The sequence below is a fragment of the Elephantulus edwardii genome, unplaced genomic scaffold, assembly GCF_000299155.1.
Source record: "Elephantulus edwardii isolate Elephantulus edwardi_28Jun2011 unplaced genomic scaffold, EleEdw1.0 scaffold00226, whole genome shotgun sequence".
In the NCBI taxonomy this organism is placed as follows: Eukaryota; Metazoa; Chordata; class Mammalia; order Macroscelidea; family Macroscelididae; genus Elephantulus; species Elephantulus edwardii.
This window is the reverse complement of record NW_006399976.1, coordinates 3,397,095-3,417,287: the sequence shown is the minus strand read 5'-3', so window position 1 is coordinate 3,417,287 and position 20,193 is coordinate 3,397,095. Positions and strand designations below refer to the sequence as shown.

The window sequence follows — 20,193 nt, the reverse complement described above, 5'->3', positions numbered from 1 at the left end:
ACTGTTCTGTAGTTTCCACACTCAGTTGAGTCACCTTTCTTTGGAATGGGAACAAATATAGATCTCTTCCAGTCAGTTGGCCAAGTGGTTCTCCAGATTTCTTGGGAGATAACAACGAAGAGGCGTCTTTCAAAGGTACCCAGGGAAATCCTGCGGGAAGAGGCCCTTGGGGACAGTGACAAGCGTGCTCCCTAGGTCTAGGACTGGAAAAACCACCCGGGGCCCCCCGATGCATCGCACTTGGATTGAGCAAGATTTGAAACAGGTGTTATGGAGCTCCATGAGGGAATGGTTAAACTCACGGTCTCGCTCAGCTTCATAGGACGTTTGGGTAAAAGTTTCCCTTGCCTTCACTCTTTAGCCCTATCTTTTAAATTTAGAAGGAACCCTGGTGATAGTGTTTTATATATTGACTGCTAGCTGAAGGTTGATGTTTTTTTGTTTTGTTTTGTTTTAATTTTATTATTTTTTGTGTGTGTACCGTCAAATCAGATGTGACTGGTACAGGAGGAGATTGCCCATCTTTCTCCAGCAGAGCATCTGGTGGATTCAAACTGCCTACCTCTGGGATTGCAGAGCAGCTTCTTGCCACTAGGCCACCAGAGCTCCCTTAAAGGTTGATGTTTTGAATGCCAACAGCTGTTCCTTGGCAATTTCCTCCTGTAAGGATTTACACCCTGGGAATTCCAATAACAGAGTCATCAAGAGTCGCAATCAGCTCCATGGCAGTGGGTTTGCATTTAAAAATAGTCAACTCAGTCTAAACGTTCTAGGTAACAGTTACTGATGACCTTAATATTTCACAATATAAGGCTATAATAAGATACCATGAAGCCCTTAGGTGGTACAAACACTAAACACGCTTGGTTAGTAACTGGAAGTTTGGAGGTTCAAGTCCACCTAGAGGCACCTCAGAAGAAAGGCCTGGAGATCCACTTCCAAAAATTTAGCCAACAGGAGAAAGAAAAGGATGCCAAGGTTTCTGTGCTACCATGATGTCTGTTTACTTTCCATTGAAACCAAGCATCAAATTGTTTCTGATTGGTAGCAGCCAATTGCCCTGAAAGGTTATCAAGTCTCGGCCTCATCTTTCTTCCAGGGTGGAGCTTGGAGACTCTTGTTAGCAGTCAAATGTTTCATCATTCCCACCAGGGCTCTTCTTCCCCAAAGGCATCATAAATCATGGTCCTGGAAAAACTCAAATTTGTATCCTTATAACATGAATTTTGATAAATTTGATAGTGGTAGAGGGCCTTCAAGCCTTTTGTTCATAGGGTAGCTATGAGTTATGCTCAACAGGAAAGCAATCAACAACTTGTAACAAAGTATGTTATTGTGAAGCACCATCAACTACAACTCAGAGCAACCCTGTGAACAATGGATCTGAACCTGCCCTATTCTGTGCCATCTTGACCATCTCTGACGTACCTGAGCCCGCCATCACAGTCGGTGTCAATCCATCTCTGATGATCTTCCCCTCCTTTACTGACCCTCCCCCTTTCCAAGCATGATGTCCTTTTCTGAAGACTGAACCCTCCAGACAGCAACACAGTATGTGAGACAAAGTTTCGTATCCTTGCCTCCAAGGAGCAATCTCATTACACATTTCCTAAGATATAATTGTCTCATTACACATTTCCTAAGATATAATTGTTTGTGCTTTTGGCAGACAGCTCATGGGATATTCAGCATTCTTCTCCAACACCACAACCTAAAGACATTGATTATTCTACTGTCATCCTTATTCAGTGTCCAACTTTCAGCTGTATAGCAAGTAATGAAAAAGATTATGATTCAGTTGAGGTGCACCTTAGTCTCCAGGCTGACATCATTGCTCTTCAGCCCCTTGGATAGGTCTGACAACAGATTGTCCCAGTGCAGTAAGTCTTTACATTGATTGCCTAGCTGCTAGTGCCAATGATGTTGACTCTGGATTCAAGCAAGATGAAATAATTGAAAATTTCTCTCTCTCCTCTGGCTTTCATGATATTGCCTATTGGTCCAGGAGTGAGGATTGTTGTCTTCTTGATGGTCCTCACTTTCAGCAAGCAAGGTTATGTTATATGAATAGAAGTTGTTTATGAGTTGTCTTCAGTCCTGATGCCACATTCTTCTTTGTAAAGTCCAGCTTATTTGAATGATTTGTACTGCATACAGATTGAGTAGGTATGAAGAAAAGATGCAGCTCTGAGGCATTCCTTTCTTGATTTTAAACCATGCCAGTGTTCTCTTGTTCTGCACATCCAGCAGCTTTTTGGCCCAGGTTTTGGTTTCCCCATGAGTATAATTAAGTGTTCTCGGACTTCCATTCTTCTCAATGTTAGCCATAATTTGTTATGATCCACACAGTCAAATGCCTTTGCATGATCAATACAACGCAAGCAAACATCTTTTTGGTACTTTATGCTTCCAAGCAGGATCCATCCATCTGACATTAGCTGTGATATCCCCTCTTCTAAATCCTACTTTAATTTCTGGAAGTTCCCTGTCAATGTACCATTCCAGCCATTTTTAAAATAACATAAATGGCAACTATACACACGGACTTTATCTGATGGACTGCACAAGAATCAGATTGACTACATCTGTGGAAAGAGCCATTGGAGAAGTCAAAACAAGACCAAGCGAGGTCTGATTGTAGAGCAGACCATCAATAACTCAATTGCAAGTTCTAATTGAAGGTGAAGAAAATGAAAACAAGTTGGTAAGAAACAAAATAGGACCTTGAGTGCAACCCAACTGAATTTAAAAACCATCTTGAGAGTAGATTTGAGGTAGTGGATACTAATGACCGAAAACCAGTTAAGTTGTGGAATGACAGTAAGGACATTATCCATGAAGAAAGCAAAAGGTCATTACAAAGACAGGAAGAAAATTAAAGCCCAAAATAGATGTTAGAAGAGACACTGAAACTTGGAGCAAAAACCCAAATAGAAGGAAGGAATGCTGAGGTAAGAGAGCTGAACAGAATATTTCAAAGAGCTGCTTGAAAAGACAAGAAAATGTGCAAAATGCTGAAGTTGGAAAACCAAAAGGGAAGAGCACACTCAGCATTTCTCAAGCTGAAAGAACTAATTCAAGCCTCAAATTGCAATACTGAGAAATATTATAGGCAAAATCTTGAATGACCCAGAAAGCATCAAAAGAAACTGGAAAGGAATACACAGTAGAAATACAATAAGTGGGTGATTAAGCTAATATAAAAAAATAATTGCTCAACACTGAACCATTGCAGGAAGCAGCTTATGATCAAGAATGATTAGTCCTGAAGGAAGGAAGAGATGCAAGTGGCGCTGAAGGCACTGGCAAAAAATAAGGCCCCAGGAATTGATGGAATACCAATTGACATGTTTCAATAAACAGAACCCTGGCCATGCTCACCAGTCTCTGCTAACAAATATGCAAGACAACTAGCTCTCTGGCCAATTGACTGAAAAAGATCTGTATTTGTCCCTTTAAAAAAAAATGTGATCCAATAGCGTCTAGAAACCATCTAACAATGTCAATAGCACACTCAAGTAAAATCTTCCTGAAGATTACTTAAAAATAGTATGTTTCATTTGCCACTTGTTTATTGTTGCTCCAACAAATGTTTTCAGAGGTAATTTGGAGCTGCCCAGGGACAAATCACACAATAAACTTAAGGCTCATGCTTCAGTTTAGACAGACTAGTAATACCTGAGAAACCTTGTTGGGTAACTTGACTACTGCTAGAAATGAAAGCCTTAAAAGACAACAATGTTTCTTGTTCCTCTCTATCTTCCATAGTACTAGTCTAACTTATTCCAAAAAACACACAGAAATATGTCTACATGAGTTTAATAAAATAGTCTGTTACTTAACTCACATTTTTTATTTGTCTTTTTTTAAATAATTTTAATGAACATTTACAGAGAATTTGGATTTCCATTCATTCATTGCTGCACTTTTAACTCACATTTTTTAAAATTTATTTTATTATTTTTTGTGCATGTACCATCAAATCAGATCTGACTGGTACAGGAGGAGATAGAGGAGATAGTCCCTCCTGCAGCAGAGCATCTGGTGGATTCGAACCGCACACCTCTGAGATTGCAGTGCAGCTTCTTGCCAGTAGGCCACTTAACTCACCTTTTTAATAAACTCTACTTCTTTTTTTTAATTTTTTTATTTTATTATTTTGTGTGTGTGTATCGTCAAATCAGATCTGACTGGTACAGGAGGAGATTGTTCCTCCTTCTCCAGCAGAGCATCTGGTGGATTTGAACCGTGCACCTCTGGGATTGCAATACACCTTCTTGCCACTAGGCCACCAGAGCTCTCCTAATAAACTCTACTTCTTGATATTACTGTATGCAATAACAAGCCACATAGGAGAGACAAAAAGAATGAAGTATAAAGTACATAAGTCTCAAGACTGGGTTCACAGGCTGTAGGTCACCTAGTAGGTAAGAAGTTGTGCTGCCCTCTTAAAAGCAGATAGTTTGAAGCCACCAGCTGCCCCTTGGAAGATGAGCAATCTCCTCTTGTGAGATTTATAGCCTCTGAAAATCTGGAAGGTCAGCTATGAATCAGTTCCAACTAAACCATGAGTTCAGATTTTTCCAAATGGCTTTGGCTCCAACTGGAAGACTGAAGGTTTGTGTCTTCCCAGATGAGTGTTGGCAAAAATCTCTGAGCTATGTCTGTAGATCAACCATTGAAAACCTTATGAAGCACAGTCCTACCTACAGTGATACATGTAGGGCTGCCATGAGTCAGAATCCACTCCATGACAATGTATATTTTACTGGTGGAAAGGTCTGAAATATCTATTATTCATTTTAAATGTGTCTAAATAACTAAACATCTCAAAACTAATTTTTTATTTTAATTTTTTATTATTAATTTTAATGAACATTTACAGATACTTTGGATTACCCTTCATTCATTGTTGCATTTTTCTCCCTGCCCACCCCCCCTGCATAATAACTAATAACTAAAACATCTCATTTTTTTAATTATTATTATTTTGTATGTACCATAAGATCAGATCTGACAGGTACAGGAGGAGACTGCCCCTCCTTCTCCAGCAGAACATTTGAAAACATCTCATTTTAAAAGGGAGTGAGTGAAGGGAGCTCTGGTGCCTTAGTGGCAAGAAGCTGCGCTGCAATCCTGAAGGCACAGAGTTTGAATCCACCAGATAGATGCTCTGCTGGAGCAGGAGGGACAGTCTCCTCCTGTGCCAGTCGGTCGGATCCCAATTCAACGATACAAGAAAAGGGGGAGGGGGAAAGGCAGTGAGTGACTGCGCTAGCATTGCGATAGCAAAGATAACGCACGTGGATTGATGACTTTAGCAATTTTTTTTTTACGAATTGTTTATTATTGTTGAATCAGAACCAACTCATCATTGACCCTCTGGTGGATTTTCAGAGGTTGTCAATCTGGCTGCCTGCCTTTGCACTGGCAGTGCGACTCCTTACCCACTAGTCTACCAGAACTCCCTTATAGTTTAGAAGCGTGAAAGGCCAAGTTTAGGATGCAAGCTGTAAGGGAAAGCCCTCTCTCTGTGTATTCATTGTGGAGGAAAGTCTTGGTTTCCTTTGGCATCTGTATGCCCAGTGTTCTCTAGAGGTCTGCAGGTGTACTGACCTGGTATCAAGGAGTTTAGCGTAGGAGGCCCAGGTCTAAAAGGATACAATCTACTTTTTGGCAATTATTTCTTGGTGGTCCTAAGGTGGTGCACACCTTGGAGAACAAGGCAGTCTTTGTTCACTTTCCTCCCCTTTTATCTCTACCGAGGTAAAGGTTTTATTGACCATACTTTAGAGGAATGCCCCTTATATCTGGTTAAGGTATGGCTGTAACGTGCATTCATTGTACAATATGAAAGAATTTTTTTTAAAAAGAACAAGTCTGCCTGATGACTGCTCTGTCACAACCCTGTGAGAACTTTTCTACCTATGCTGTCTATATGGCAGCCACTGCCCACATGTCCTTGCGCACTTCAAATGTGACTGGTCAAGACTGAGTCATGCTATAGACGTAAAACACCATGCCAACTGCTATCAAGGCAACCAACTCCTGGTGACCGCCATGTATGTCACAGCACAGTTGTGCCCCAAAGGTTTTCAATGGCTGATTTTCCAGGACATCATCATCTGCCCTTTCTTCCCTAGGGCCTCAGGATACACTCAAACCTTGGTCTTTTGATGAGAGCCTAGCAAGTTAACCCCTTGTTTGCACCCACCCAAGGACATGGAAACATAATATGCACACCATATGTCAAAGACTTGAAAGTCAAAAGCATGTCATTTAAAAAATATTTTATGATTATCTTTTCTCTAAAATTAGTTGCAGTTGTAAGAGGCCTTCAAGTCACTCACGATGACCCTATAGGGAGTTGTAATATATTTTTCATTAAATTTTTATTTTATACTAATTTGTTTACAAAGTTCATATCCATTATTTTCACACTATCTTCATTCACATTGTGTTGCATGCAATTCTTCCCACTCATTATATCTTTTTTCCCCTTTTTTCTTTTATTATTTTGTGTGTGTGTACCATCAAATTGGATCTGACTTATACAGGAGGAGATTGCCCCTCCTTCTCAGGCAGAGCATCTGGTGGATTTGAACTGCATACCTCTGTGATATATCTTATAAAATGAACCAACATCGAATTATCCTCACCATTGTCCTATCTTTCCAGATTCCTGCTAGATCGTTCCCATTTCCTTTTCTGGGAGCTGTAATCTTTTTAGAAGCAGATCACCAGATCTTTCTCCTGTGAAGCTGTTGGGTAGGCTCATACTGTCAACCTTTACTCAGCTGCCAAGTTTTCCACTAGTAGTCAAGCATTTAACCTTTTGACTGTTGTTGCTATATGCCATCAAGTCGCCTGCGACTCATTGCAACCCTAGGACAACATCCCTAAACCCTGCTCTATCCTATGCCAGTTTCTGACACACCCACCCTAATCATCCCAGTCACTGAATCAATCCACCTCATAGAGGATTTTTCTCTCTTCCGCTGTCTCTCCAGCCTCCCAAGCATGACTTCCTTCTCCAAGGACTGGTCCCTCCTTACAACATGTCCAGAGTATGTCAGATAAAGCTTCATAATCCTTGCCTCCAAGGAGCAGCCTGGTTTAACCTTCTAGGATGAACCTGTTCATTTTCTTAGCAGTCCATGGTATATTCAACACTCTTCTACAACACCACAGCTCCCATTCTGATGCCACATGCTTCATAGAGTCCAGCTTCTCAAATGATTTGCTCAGCATACAGATTGAATAATATGGGGAAATGATACAGCCCTGATGCATTCCTTTCTGGATTTTAAACCATGCTTTGTTCCCTTTCCCTGTTTGGCAAGTAGTTTCTTGGTCTAGGTATAGGTTTTATAGGAGCATGAAGACATATTCTGGGATTCACATTCTTCTCAGTGTCAGCCATAGTGTGTTCTGATCCACAGTGAAATGTCTTTGCATAATCAAGAAAGTACAAATAGACACTTTTCTGACATTTTCTACTTTCAGCCTATATCCATCTGACATCAGCAATGATATCCCTGGTGCCACACAGTCTATTCTAAATTCTGCTTGAACTTTTGGCAGTTCTCTGTACATTGTTTTATGATTTTCAGAACTATTTGTGATAATGTAATATTAGTGATGTTGTTTTTGTTGTTATGTGCCATCGAGTCGCTTGCGACTCTTAGTGACCCTATGTACAACAGCTCTAAACTCTGCTCTGTCCTGTGCTATTCTCATTGTCTCCAACACACTCATCCCGATTACCCCAGTCACCTAATCAATCCACCTCCCAGAGGGCCTTCCCCTCCTGTGCCTGCCCTCCACCCTCCCAAGCATGATGTCCTTCTCCAAGGACCGGTCCCTCCTTACAACATGACCAAAGTATGTTAGACGAAGTTTCAGAATCCTTGCCTCCAAGGAGCAGCCCAGTTTAACCCTCTCCAGGATGAATCTGCTTGTTTTCTTAGCAGTCCATGGCACCCTCAGCACTCTTGTCAAACATCAAAGCTCAAAAGCATCAATTCTCCTGTCCTCCTTGGTCATTGTCCAGCTCTCTGATGCATAACGAGTGATTGCAAAGACGCACCTTAGTCTCCAGAGACACACCTTTGCTCTTCATTACTTTAGAGAGGTCCCTAACAGTAGACTTTCCCATCACAATAAGTCTTTTCCTGTTTGATAATATCCACATTCTATTGGAGCACCTTTCTTGTGAATGGGAACAAATATGGATCTCTTCCAGTCAGTTAGCCAGGTCACTGTCTTCCATATGTGTTGGCACAGGCTGGTTGGCACATCCAGGGTTGCATCTGTTAGTTGAAACGTGGCAATTGGTATCCCATCTACTCTTAGGACCTTATTTATTTTTTTAGGACCTTATTTTTGTGCAGCTTAAACTTTTTCCTTCATTACCATAGGCCCTTGATCATATACTACTTCCCGAAATATATCAGTGTCAACTAAAATTTTTTTTTTTAATTCTCTGGGTTTTTATTATTAGTGTCAGAAGGGACTAATGTAGGTATTTCAGTTTTCTGTTGTTGTTTGCTGTCGATCCAGGACCAAGTCATAGCTGACCTCCGGTGCGTTTTCAGAGGCTCTAAATTGCACAGAGGAGATCGCCCATTTTTCTCCCAAGAAGCAGCTGGTGAATTTGAACCACCTGCCTATGGGTTGGCAGCGCGACCTCTTATCACCAGGCCACCAGTGCTGCTGTTGAAGAGGTGCCCCAGGTGGGTGGTTTAACAAGCAGAACTTGATTCTTTCACAGTGTCAGGAACTAGAAGCCCAAAATCAGGGTGGTGGCTTGAGGAAAAGCTTTTCCTCTTCAACTAATTATTTTAGTACAGTGATCCTGTATATTCTTTCCATTGTCTTTTTTTATTTTTTATTTTATTATTTTGTGTGTGTGTACCATCAAATCAGATCTGACTGGTACAGGAGGAGATTGATTATCCCTCCTTCTCCAGCAGAGCATCTGATAGATTTGAACCACGCACCTCTAGGATATCAGTGCCATCTTTCCCTCGTCTTTTGATGCTTCCTGGATTTTTTTTTTTGCTTCTTTTTTTTTGTTTGTTTGTTTGCTTCCTGGATTATTCAAAATTTTACCCACAGATTCTCTCTGCACTTCAACTTGAGGCTTGAATTTGCTTTTTAGTTATTTTGGTTTGATATATACCAAGCAAGTTCTTACCCAATTTTATTCTCCTACTCCAGCTCTTTGCACATTCTATTCTAACACTTCACTTTGTATTTCTCAAACCACTCTTTGAAATCTTCTGTCCATCTGTTTTACTTTTGCATCTCTTCCCCTTTCTTTGGCCTTTTGATGCTCTCGTGTCATTTTCATGGTCTTTTCTGACATTCATTTTGGTCTTTTCTTTCTCCTCCATCTAGGTAATTTTGATGTTAGGTGCGATCTAGTCGACAACAATTCATTTACCCTCTTGCCTCTTAGGAGCATTCTAGTTTACACTTCTTCCAAGGTACACTTGCTCGTTCTTTTGGCATTCCTTGAGACGTTCCATACTCTTCTCCAGCAAAGGTGTTGAGAGAAGGAATGAATTTTTTAATAGTTTTTTTTTTCAATTTTATTATTTTTGTGTACGTGTACCGTCAAATCAGATCTGACTGGTACAGGAGGAAATTGTCCCTCCTTCCCCGGCTGAGCATCTGGTGGATTCGAACCGTTCGCCTCTGGGATTGTAGTTGCAGCTCCTTGCCACTAGGCCACCAGAGCTCCCCTGAGAGAAGGAATGAATTTTTTTTTAAAATTAGTTTTTTTATGAGTGTTATTTGTAACTGTTTTCCTATTTAGTACATTTGGTAGGTCATTCATGTGAATATTTTGAAATCTGTTTTATTCACAATGATTCCATATATATACGGTTTGTTACATAGTACGGATGTATCATAATTGGTGAATAAATTATTTAACCATTCTCCTACTAAAACAAAACAAAAGAATTTTCGCTTACTCAGCTCCACAATCAATACTCTTGGCACCAGCACTCGGGAAGTCTGGGAAATTGCACAGGGAAAATCTGTGGTCAGGGACTTCTCCAGTGTACTGGAAAGCAATGATGTCAATAAGAGACTAAGGTGCACCTGATCCAGGCCATGGTCTTCACAATTACTTGCTATGCTTCAAAGACCTGAACAATGACTAAGGATGACAGAAGAATTGATGCCTTTGAGTTGAGAAGAATGCTGAACATACTATGGACAGCCAAGAGAACAAACAAGTCTGTCTTGGAGATGGTGAAACCAAGTTTCTCCTTGAAGGCTAGGATTTTGAAGCTCTGTCTCACTGTCTTTGGGCATGTGGCAAGGAGGGACACTGGTCCTTGGAGAAGGACATCATGCTCAGAAGAGTGGAGGGTCAGCACAAAAGTAGAAGATATCGGATGAGATGGATTGACACAGTAACTGGGGTAATGGGGGTAGGTGTTACTGGAGTCAGACTGGCTCAAGACAGGGCAGGGCTCAGAGCTATTGTACACAGGGTTGCTATGAATCACAGGCAACTCAACAGCACATAACAACACCTAAAAAAATATATATCCATCAAGTTAGTTCAGACTTTTGACACATGCATGTGTGTCAGAGTGGAAGTTATTCCCCATATTTTTTCTTTATTCCATGCAATATAATTTACTTTCATTGTGTTAATGGTATATATAACAAATAATATACTATTTCAATAATGTCAGAATGTGTACCTCTTTCACTTGCATATGAAGTGATTGAAAATATCATGACTTGAGTGAATTGTACCTTAGCTGAAAGTGGTATTCTTGTTTATAAAGAGGTCGTTTGGCAGCACATTTGCTCAATGCATTTAATTTCTCAACTGCTGTTTCCATGAGTATTGTACATGGAGCAAAGTAAAATTAAATGCTAGACAATTTCCACCACAATAAGATAAAGGTAAATAACCCAATTGAAAAATGGGCACAGGATATGAACAGACACTTCACCAAAGAAGGCACTCAGATGGCCAAAAAGCACATGAAGAAATGTTCAAAATCCCTAGCTCTAATAGATATGCAAATCAAAACAACTATGAGATATCCTCTCACCCCAGTAACAATAGCAAAATTTAACAAAACAGCAAACATCAAATGCTGGAGAGGTTGCAGAGAAATTGGAACCTTTATTCACTGTTGGTGGGAGTGTCAAATGGTGCAACCACTGTGGAAGGCGGTAAGGCGGTTTCGCAAAAAGTTGCAAATAGAAATACCAGTTGACCCAGCAATTCCATTACAGGGAATATACCCTAAAGCAACCATATCCACCACCCAAGCAGATATATGCACACCCATGTTTATTGCAGCTTTGTTCACAATAGCAAAGAGTTGGCAACAATCTAAGTGCCTATTGACAAACAAATGGATAGAGAAGGTGTGGCATATTCACACAATAGAATACTACGCTTCATTGAAAAACAGGGAGTTCATGCAATATTATTCAGAATGGGTGACCCAGGAGGACATTATGCTGAGTGCAATATCTGTCACAAAAGAACAAACACTGCGTAGTGCCACTGTTGTAGAACAGGACTGACATCAGGGTTAGGGTGAGACTGAGAAAAATTGGATAGATTATATATACTGCATTGAAACAGATGAGGGAGAGAACTGTTTAAAAGTGATATATGATTGGGTATTATGGTTATGACAAAAGTCCAGAATGAAGGTTGCATAGTGGAGTGTACTTGGGGGGAGTGGATTGTTTATCAATGAAAGAATTTTTCTTTTACTTTTCAAAGAGAGGAGTGAACTGGGGGGAGGGGTGGGCAGGGAGAAAAATGCAACAATGAATGAATGGAAATCCAAAATCTCTGTAAACTTTCATTATAATTAATTAAAAAAATTAAATGCTAGGCAATTTCAGTCTTTTCTCCACTTACTATGATATTGCTTATTAGTTCAGTTGTGAGGATTTTTGTTTTCTTTATGTGAAGATGTAATCCACACTGAAGTCTTTGATCTTCATCAGTAAAAGCTCCAGTTCTTTCATTTCAGCAAGCAACATTGTATCATCTGTGTATGGCAGGTTGTTAATGAATCTTCTTCAATCCTAATGCCATTTTCTTTTTCATAGAGTCCAGTTTCTCAGGTTATTTCCCCTGCTTGCAAACTTAATAATCATGGTGAAAGAACATTGTCAAGAATTTTCTTTTGCTTGGATCCAACATCAACGTTCATAGTGGTAGTAGTCAGGAAATCAAAAGACATAACGTTGAGCATTATCTGCTGTCAAAGAATCATTTAAAGTTGTAAAGAGTGAAAATGTCAGTTTAAAGACTATGTGCCTGCATTAAAAAACAAGGAACTCATGCAATATTACTCAAAATGGTTGACTCTGGAGAACATTATGCTCAGTGAAATGTCCCAGTCACAAAAGGACAAATATTGCATGGTGCCACTGTTGTAGAATGGGACTGTCCTTGGGGTTGGGGAGAGACTGAGTAAGATGGGTTCAATAATGTATGCTGCTCTGAAACAGAGAAGGGAGAAAACTGTTTAAAAGAGATATGTGATTAGGTATTTCTGTCATGACAGGAGTCTAGAGCGATGGCTACATGGTGGAGTGGACCTGGGGGAGGGTTTGTAAAATAATGAAAGAATCTTTTACTTTTCCAAGAGGGTAATGTCTGGGGGTGGGGAGCCTTGGGAGGGGACAAATCTACAACAATGAATGAATGGAAATCCAAAGCCTCTGTAAATTTTCACTGAAATTAATAAATTAATAAATAAAAAAAATTAAGTTAGAGTAAGGATGGCAATGGAACCACCTTACCTCTGTAACTTGATTTGTGACACTATTAGAACCTCTACTCAGAAAATTATTGCTTTCCAATTTTTGACTCATGCACTTTTAACTTATTAGTTAAATTTGTATCTTCTAGGCTGCAACACTTCCATGATACATCTTCAAGGATATGAACATGTATGGCTAAGCACAATTGATAACAGTGCATCTAAATTCCAAAATCAATCTCCATAATAGTCTATGTGTTTCCTACTGCCAAAGGGGCCCTTTAGAGTAGTGAGAGAAGACCTTCACTCTGAAACCCACAACGTCCCTTTTCAGCAGGAAGTAGCTAAGAGAATACGCCATCCCCTTTTCCTTATGAATCAGGGTGAAGTCTCTCTCAGGGAGGAGTGATAGGGAATGGCAAGGCACACACTGACAAAGGAGATTAATCAGAACTGGCTTTGACAAGCACTGTGGCAATTGGACAATTAAAACAGACATGGGGGGGGGAGAAGAATGAACTGGGGATGAGGGTGGAGAAAACAGTGCAACAATGAATGAATGAAAACCCAAAATCTCTGTAAATGTTCATTAAAACTAATAAAATTTAATTAAAAAAAAGACTATGTGCCTATTCTGGGGTGGAGCAAGTTACACTGACCCTTGGAGGCACACACACTGACATGGTTTGCCAGAAGTGGGTCTGGCGAAGGGCCACCATGTTGTAGCAGGACAGTAATGACACTGAAGATATTTCACTGTTTGATGCATAAGAAGAGGCAACTAGTAGACCACAAAAATCCAAAATCAGACATGCAGTGGCATCCTTTCTCCATTTATTCTTTGGAGTCAGTGCAATTATAGCCTATCTTTTCTGTGAATTGTTCAGCAGCAGCTTTATTGCTTGTATGGTGACGATTATCTTGGTATTGTCATGTAACTTGTGGGCAATGAGGAATGTCACAGGTAGACTAGTGGTTGGTCTGCATTGGTGGAAACGTAGTGATGAAGATGGAAAGAGCCACTGAGTATTTGAGTCCAGGAAGGCATGCTCTCAGGACAGCAAAACTGTTCCAGATTCTAAATATCGAAATTTTTGGTTAGGACTTATTCTGTCTCCAGTGCTGTGGGTGATATTGCCCTTCAGCCCTCTTTTCTCCTTCAGAATGAAATGGTTGGCAGTAGTGATCATGGGTGTTGCGTTTCAAGGTGCCAACTTGTGTGTCTACATCAGGTGTGAAGCAGGCAACAGAGAGAATTTAACCACATGGCTACCTCTTACCTGGGAAGGCAGGTTTTAAGGCAAACATGAATAATCAGACTTCCTAAAGCAAGCAAGGTTATGCATTCTGTTTCAGTGGGAACAATGGAAAAAAAAAATCTTGACTCTGAACTTTATAGATCTCAGTACATACGAAAAAAAGGTAATTAATACTGGGTTTGTTTTCTCATTTACAGTTTTCACTTTAAAAAAAATTTTTATGTTAAGTTTGTATTTTCTTTCCAGCAACTGAGGATTGATGGCATAATGTCACTAGATGCATCATTAGAATTTACTTTGTGATGGAATTGTGTATGTACCTAGTCTTTTAGTATTCATAAAACCCAAGTGAATTAAAGATTTGTGTTCATATACATTAAAAAAAGACTATGTACCTTACCCAAGCCATAATATTTTCAATTGCTTTGTATGCCTGTGCAAATTGGACAATGACTAGGAAGATCAAAGGAAAATTTATGCCTTTGAATTGTGTTGTTGGAGAAGAGCATTGAGTATATTATGAACTGCCAAAAGAACAAACAAATCTATCTTGGAGAACATATAACCAGAGTGTTCCTTAGAGGCAAGAACAGTGAAACCTCATCTCACATACTTTGGGCATGTTTTCAGGAGGCTCCATTTCTTAGAAAAAGACTTCATACTGGAAAAAGTAAAGGATCAGTGAGAGAGGAAGTCTGCCGAAGAAATGGATTGACACACCTGGGGGGTCAGCTATCAGTCTGTTGACACTCCGGAGCAGTTAACAGCAATCCATAGCTTCAAGGAAGCAACACTAGAAATGGCCTCTTCCTCACCTGTGCCATTTACAAGCTCTGAAAAACCCCCAGGGCGGGTCAGCTGTGAGTTCTTCACTGAATGCCATCACAGCCCTAATTGATGTAAAGATTAGGGTGTAACACCTTTTATCTCACTAGAGATAAAAAGGGAGGAAATTGGCCAAGAGGGAGGACCCTTTGTATCATCTAGAAATGTTAAAAAAAGAACTAATCACTATGAAGAAAAAAACCAAAAAGAAGAAAAAAAAATCGCTAGGAATGGAGTTTGTCTTTTTGGATCCAAGCTTCTCAATGCAGCTCCTGACACCAGGGAAGGTCAGTACACAGAGAGGTCTCCAGGGAACACAGGGCCTTCAGGTGCTGAAGGAAACAAGATCTTTCCTCCATAACCAACAAAGAGAGAGGATCTTCCCTAGAGCAAGTTTCCATCCTGAACCTCGACTTCTAGCCTTCTCAATGCTGAGAATAAATTTCTGTTTGTGAAAAAAAAAAAAAAAGAAATGGATTGACACAGTGACTGCAACAATGAACTTGAGCATGGCAGAGATTGTGAAGATGGTGCGGGAAGAGCAGCTTTCTATCTCTTGTTCACGGGGTTGCCAAGAATCACAGTTCACAGAGTTATTCTTCCTGTTGTTAGGTGCCCTCCAGTTGTCTACAACTCACAGCCACCTCTGGAGGAATAATAGATCTGAACGCTGTCCTATCCTGTGCCATCCTCACAATCTCTGACACACTCAAGCCCATTGCTGCAGTCACCATGTCAATTCATCTGGCTGATGGTCTTCCTTCACCTTGCCACCACCTTTCCAAGCGTGAGGGTTTTCTCCAAGGAATATCCTCTCCTAGTTACTTGCTGTGTATCTGAGAGTTGAACAATGAGTAAGGAAGACAGAAAACTTGATGCCATTAAACAGTGATGTTGGAGAAGAGTAACGAGAAGAGATGGACTGCTGAAAGAACAGATAGGTCATGTAGAAGATGCACCCAGAGTGCTCCCTGAAGGCAAAGATGATGAAGCTTCACCTCATACCCTGGGCATGTTGCTAGGAAAGGTTGTTTGTAATAGTGGACTCATACAATACTTGCTCTTTTGTGATTGATTTCTTTCACTTTGCATACTCTCCCCCAGATTTATCCTTATCATGTGATGGTTAGTGACTCTTATATCCTGTGGTTGTATTTCATAGTATTCCATTGTGCATGTGTACTCTTAATCTCTATTGATGGACACATGGGTTGTTTCCGTCTCTTTGCTATTCTAAATAATACTGCAATGAACATTGATGTGCATATATATGTTCATGTTGTTGCTCTTAATTCTTTACATGGACTTAGATGTGGGATTGCTCAATAAAATGATCTTTCCATTTCCAGCGCTTAAGAACATACCAAATTGCCTTCTGTAATTGTCACACCATTTTACATTTCCACCAGCAGTATATGAACATTCCAATCTCTCCAAACCCCTCACCAGCATTTACTGTTTAACTCTGCTATGTTGTTGCTGTTAAGTGTCATTGAGTTGTAGGTGATTCATAACAACCCTATGAATGAAAGACCGGAACACTTGTGTAACTATCATCATTTCTCCAAATTCATAGGGTTTCCAGAGGCAAGCTATTTCAGAAGTGGCTGCCACTTTTGCTTCCAAGCTTGTTTTAATTGGGGAGCTCCACCAAATACTGTCCACCATGGGTAACCATTATCACATTTGACACATCAGTTTCACAGTGTTCAGCACTGCAGCAACCACAAGTTATCTCTGTACAGCAAATGCTGGTGGACTATGGGCCAGAGACCCCAATTTGTCTGACAAGTCCCATCTGCTGATGCCCACCTGAGATGAAAAGAAAGCCATAAGAGCCCCAAGAGTTCCATAGGTATCTCTCCTCAAGATATGAGGGGCCATCCTAAGATCTAGCATAAAATGATTCACAACACACTAGCCCTCAGCCTGCAGGTGTGGCCAAGCATTCCAGCATTTTAGAATTCTGGCATCCAAATGCTGGAGGACTGTGGGCCAGAGACCCCCAATTCATCTGGCAAGTCCTATCTGCTGACACCCACCTGTGATGAAAAGAAAGCCATAAGAGCCCCAAGCATTCTGTACATGTCCTTCCTCAATACACCAGAGGCCATTTACTTTCAATTACTTGCTACGTGTCAGAAAGCTGAACAATGACTGGGATAATAGAAGGAAAAATGATGCTTTTGAGCTGTGGTGCTGGAGCAACCCTATGAACAATGGCTCTGAATCCAGTCCTGTCCTGAGCCAATCAAACCATCTGACACATCTGACCCCATTGCCACAATCACTGGCTCAGTTCATCTCATCCAGGTCTCTTCCTCTTCTGCACTGACCATCTACCCTCCCAAACACGATGTCCTTTTCCATGAACTGGTCTCTCCTGGCAACATGCCCAATGTATGATGGGACAGAACTTCAGAACCCTTGCTTCCAAAGAGCAGACTGGTTTCACCCTCTCCAGAAAAAGACCTAATTGTTCTCTTGGCAGTCTAGGTTCAATACTCTTCTCCAGCACCACGACTCACACTCATCAATTCTTCTATCATCTTTATTTATTGTCCAGCTCTCAGATGCATAGCAAGTAATTGAGAAGACTATGGCCTTGATTAGGCTCACCTTAGTCTCTAAACTAACATCATTGGTCTCTAGCACTCTGGAGAGATTCTTGACAGCAGATTTGCCCAATGCAACTCATCTTTTGGTTTCCTGACTCCTGATGTCAAGAATGTTGATTGTAGATCCTAACAAGATGAAGTAATTAACAACCTCAATCCTTTCTTCATCTATCATGATACTGCCTATTGGCCCCATGGTGAGGATCTCTGTTTTCTTAATGTTGAGATATAGTGCATACTGAAGGCTGTTGTCTTTGACTTTCTACAGTAAATGCTTCAAGTCCTCCTCAGTTTAGGTGAACAAGTTTATATCATCTTCTTCTTCAGTATTTCTTTGTGTATCTGGATCTCTTTCTTTTCCACATAAAATTGATAAATACTTTGTCCATCTCTGAAGGATGATGATGAAATCTGTATTGGGATTGCTTTATCATTGTAGACACTTTTCAGTTGTATAGACATTTGCAGCAAGTCTTTTACCCATGAGCATGATGTGATCTTCTGTTCATGTAGGTCTCATTTTGTTTCTTATGGCCATGCTTTGTTGTTTTCTTTACATGTTTTGTCAAGACTCGGGATAGATTTCTCCCTAAACATTTGGTTTTGGGCATTGTTATTGTAAATGGTACTATTTTCCTCATTTCCTTTTCAGAGTTCTCTTTGTTACTAAAGACAAATCCAAGTGACTTTTGAATGTTGGTCTTATATCCTTTCTCTTTGCTGAACCTTTCGGTTGTTGCTGGTAGGTGCCATCGGATTGACTACAACTAACAGCGACCCAATGAACAACAGACTGAAACTTTGCCCTATTGACATGTTGAAAATGTACATCTCCGTCCTCTCTTTCCACAGATGTAGTTGGTCAGTTTGCTCTATTGTGGTGGTTTGTGTGTTATTATGATGCTGAAAGTGATGTCACTATTACTTCAAATAGCAGCAGATTCAACAACAGTGGAGGGGTTTCCAGATGAAAAAGCAGAGCTGGCATCTGCTTCTGAAATAATATGTCCTCAAAACCCCCTATGATTGTGGCAAGAAGCTGCACTGCAATCCCAGAGATGTGAGGTTCGAATCCACCAGATGCTGTGCTGAAGAAGGAGGGACAATCTCCTCTTGTACCAGTCAGATCTGATTTGACGGGACACGCATTAAAAAAAAAGTAATAAAAATTTTAAAAAAAGTATAAAAAACCAAACAAACAAAAAAACCCACACCACCCTATGATTAGCCCAAAATTCTGTTCTGGGCAACAGTTGCCCCATCAAAGTAAGGCTTTCATCCAATGAAGGGCCTTCGTTCATATGGCTAGACTCCAAATGAGGATAAATAATTGTAAACATCAATTAATAATTAGAAACTGGAATCTACAAAGTGCAAGTCTAGGAAAATTAGAAACTGTCAAAAAAAATGCAATAGAACACATAAAAATCCACATCCTAGATGGGTCTTGAGCAAATACTAGATGTCTATATGTGCTATTTATTTTTTTTATACTAGTTTATTTACAAAATTCAAATACATTGTTTTTCAGACCATATTCTTCCAATTTCCCTCATCCCAGCCACCCATCAAATTGTATAACCCCATGGTTAATCTCCCCAACCCATCCTCATCCCTCTGTTTCCACCCTCCACCCACCTTGGCTCTTCATACTCATTCTACAATAATGGTTTTTTTTACAGTGTTTGTCCTTGTAGGACTGAGTTCTCCAGTCCCTTTCAAGTGAGGTAAAAATTGACAAAATCATTGCTCCTGAGTGCTGCATAGTATTCCATTGTATGAATGTACCGTAATTTCTCAATCCATTTGATTGTGGCTGGACCTTAGGGCTGTTTCCATGTTCCTGGACTTTATTGACTATACAAATGCATTTGACTGTGTGTGGATCATAACAAATTATGACCAACATTGAGAAGAATGGAAGCCCCAGAACACTTAATTGTAGTGCTCTCTTTCTCTGTTAGCGTAGCAGCCTCCTGATCTAGGTATAGTTTTCACATGAGCACTACAAAGTCTAAACTTGAGAAAGGTGTGCATTAGACCAGTAACCGACTTTGAAAGCCTATAAGGTTAGGTGCTCACAGAGCTGCCTGGCTGTGAGGCCCGAGGAGCCTGAAACCCTGGTGGGTGGCCTTGTCTGCCTTAAGGAACACATCAACCTCAATGCAGCAGTAGCTGGGCTGTCCCAAACAAGTGGAGGCTGGACCCCCAGTGCCTTTGGGCTAAGAAGACATCTGGCTGGGATGCCTGAGGCATGGATGCCTTAGAAGAAGAAAGCTTCTTGGGGAGAGGGATTGCATAACAATGAAAGAGTTTTTCTTTTACTTTACAAGGAGAAGAGTGAATGAGGGGTGGGGGAGATGGGCAGGGAGAAAAGTACAACAGTGAATGACTGGAAACCCTAAATCTGTGTAAACTTTTATTAAAAGTAATTAAAAAAAAAAGAAGAGAGCTTCAAGCTGTCCATCTCTTCTGCCTCTGATGCAGAATTTTATGCTGTGGTTGGATATTTAGAGGACATAATTAAGGATGCAGATGACACAACCCTGCTTGCTGAAACTGAGGAGGACCTGAAATGCTTGCTGCAGAGGGTCAAGGACTGCAGCCTTCAGTATAGATTGAAGCTTAATGTCAAGAAGACAAAGATTCTCACCATTGGACCAATTGGCAGCATCAGGTTGGATGGTGAAGAGATTGAGATTGTTAACAACTTTAGTCTGC

At 40.4% G+C, this 20,193-nt stretch overlaps 1 pseudogene; it reads left to right on the top strand.

Annotated features, from left to right (window-relative positions):
• The first annotated feature begins 13,487 nt into the window (after positions 1–13,487).
• On the top strand, positions 13,488–14,097 carry LOC102852313 (annotated as a pseudogene).
• The last annotated feature ends 6,096 nt before the right edge of the window (positions 14,098–20,193 follow it).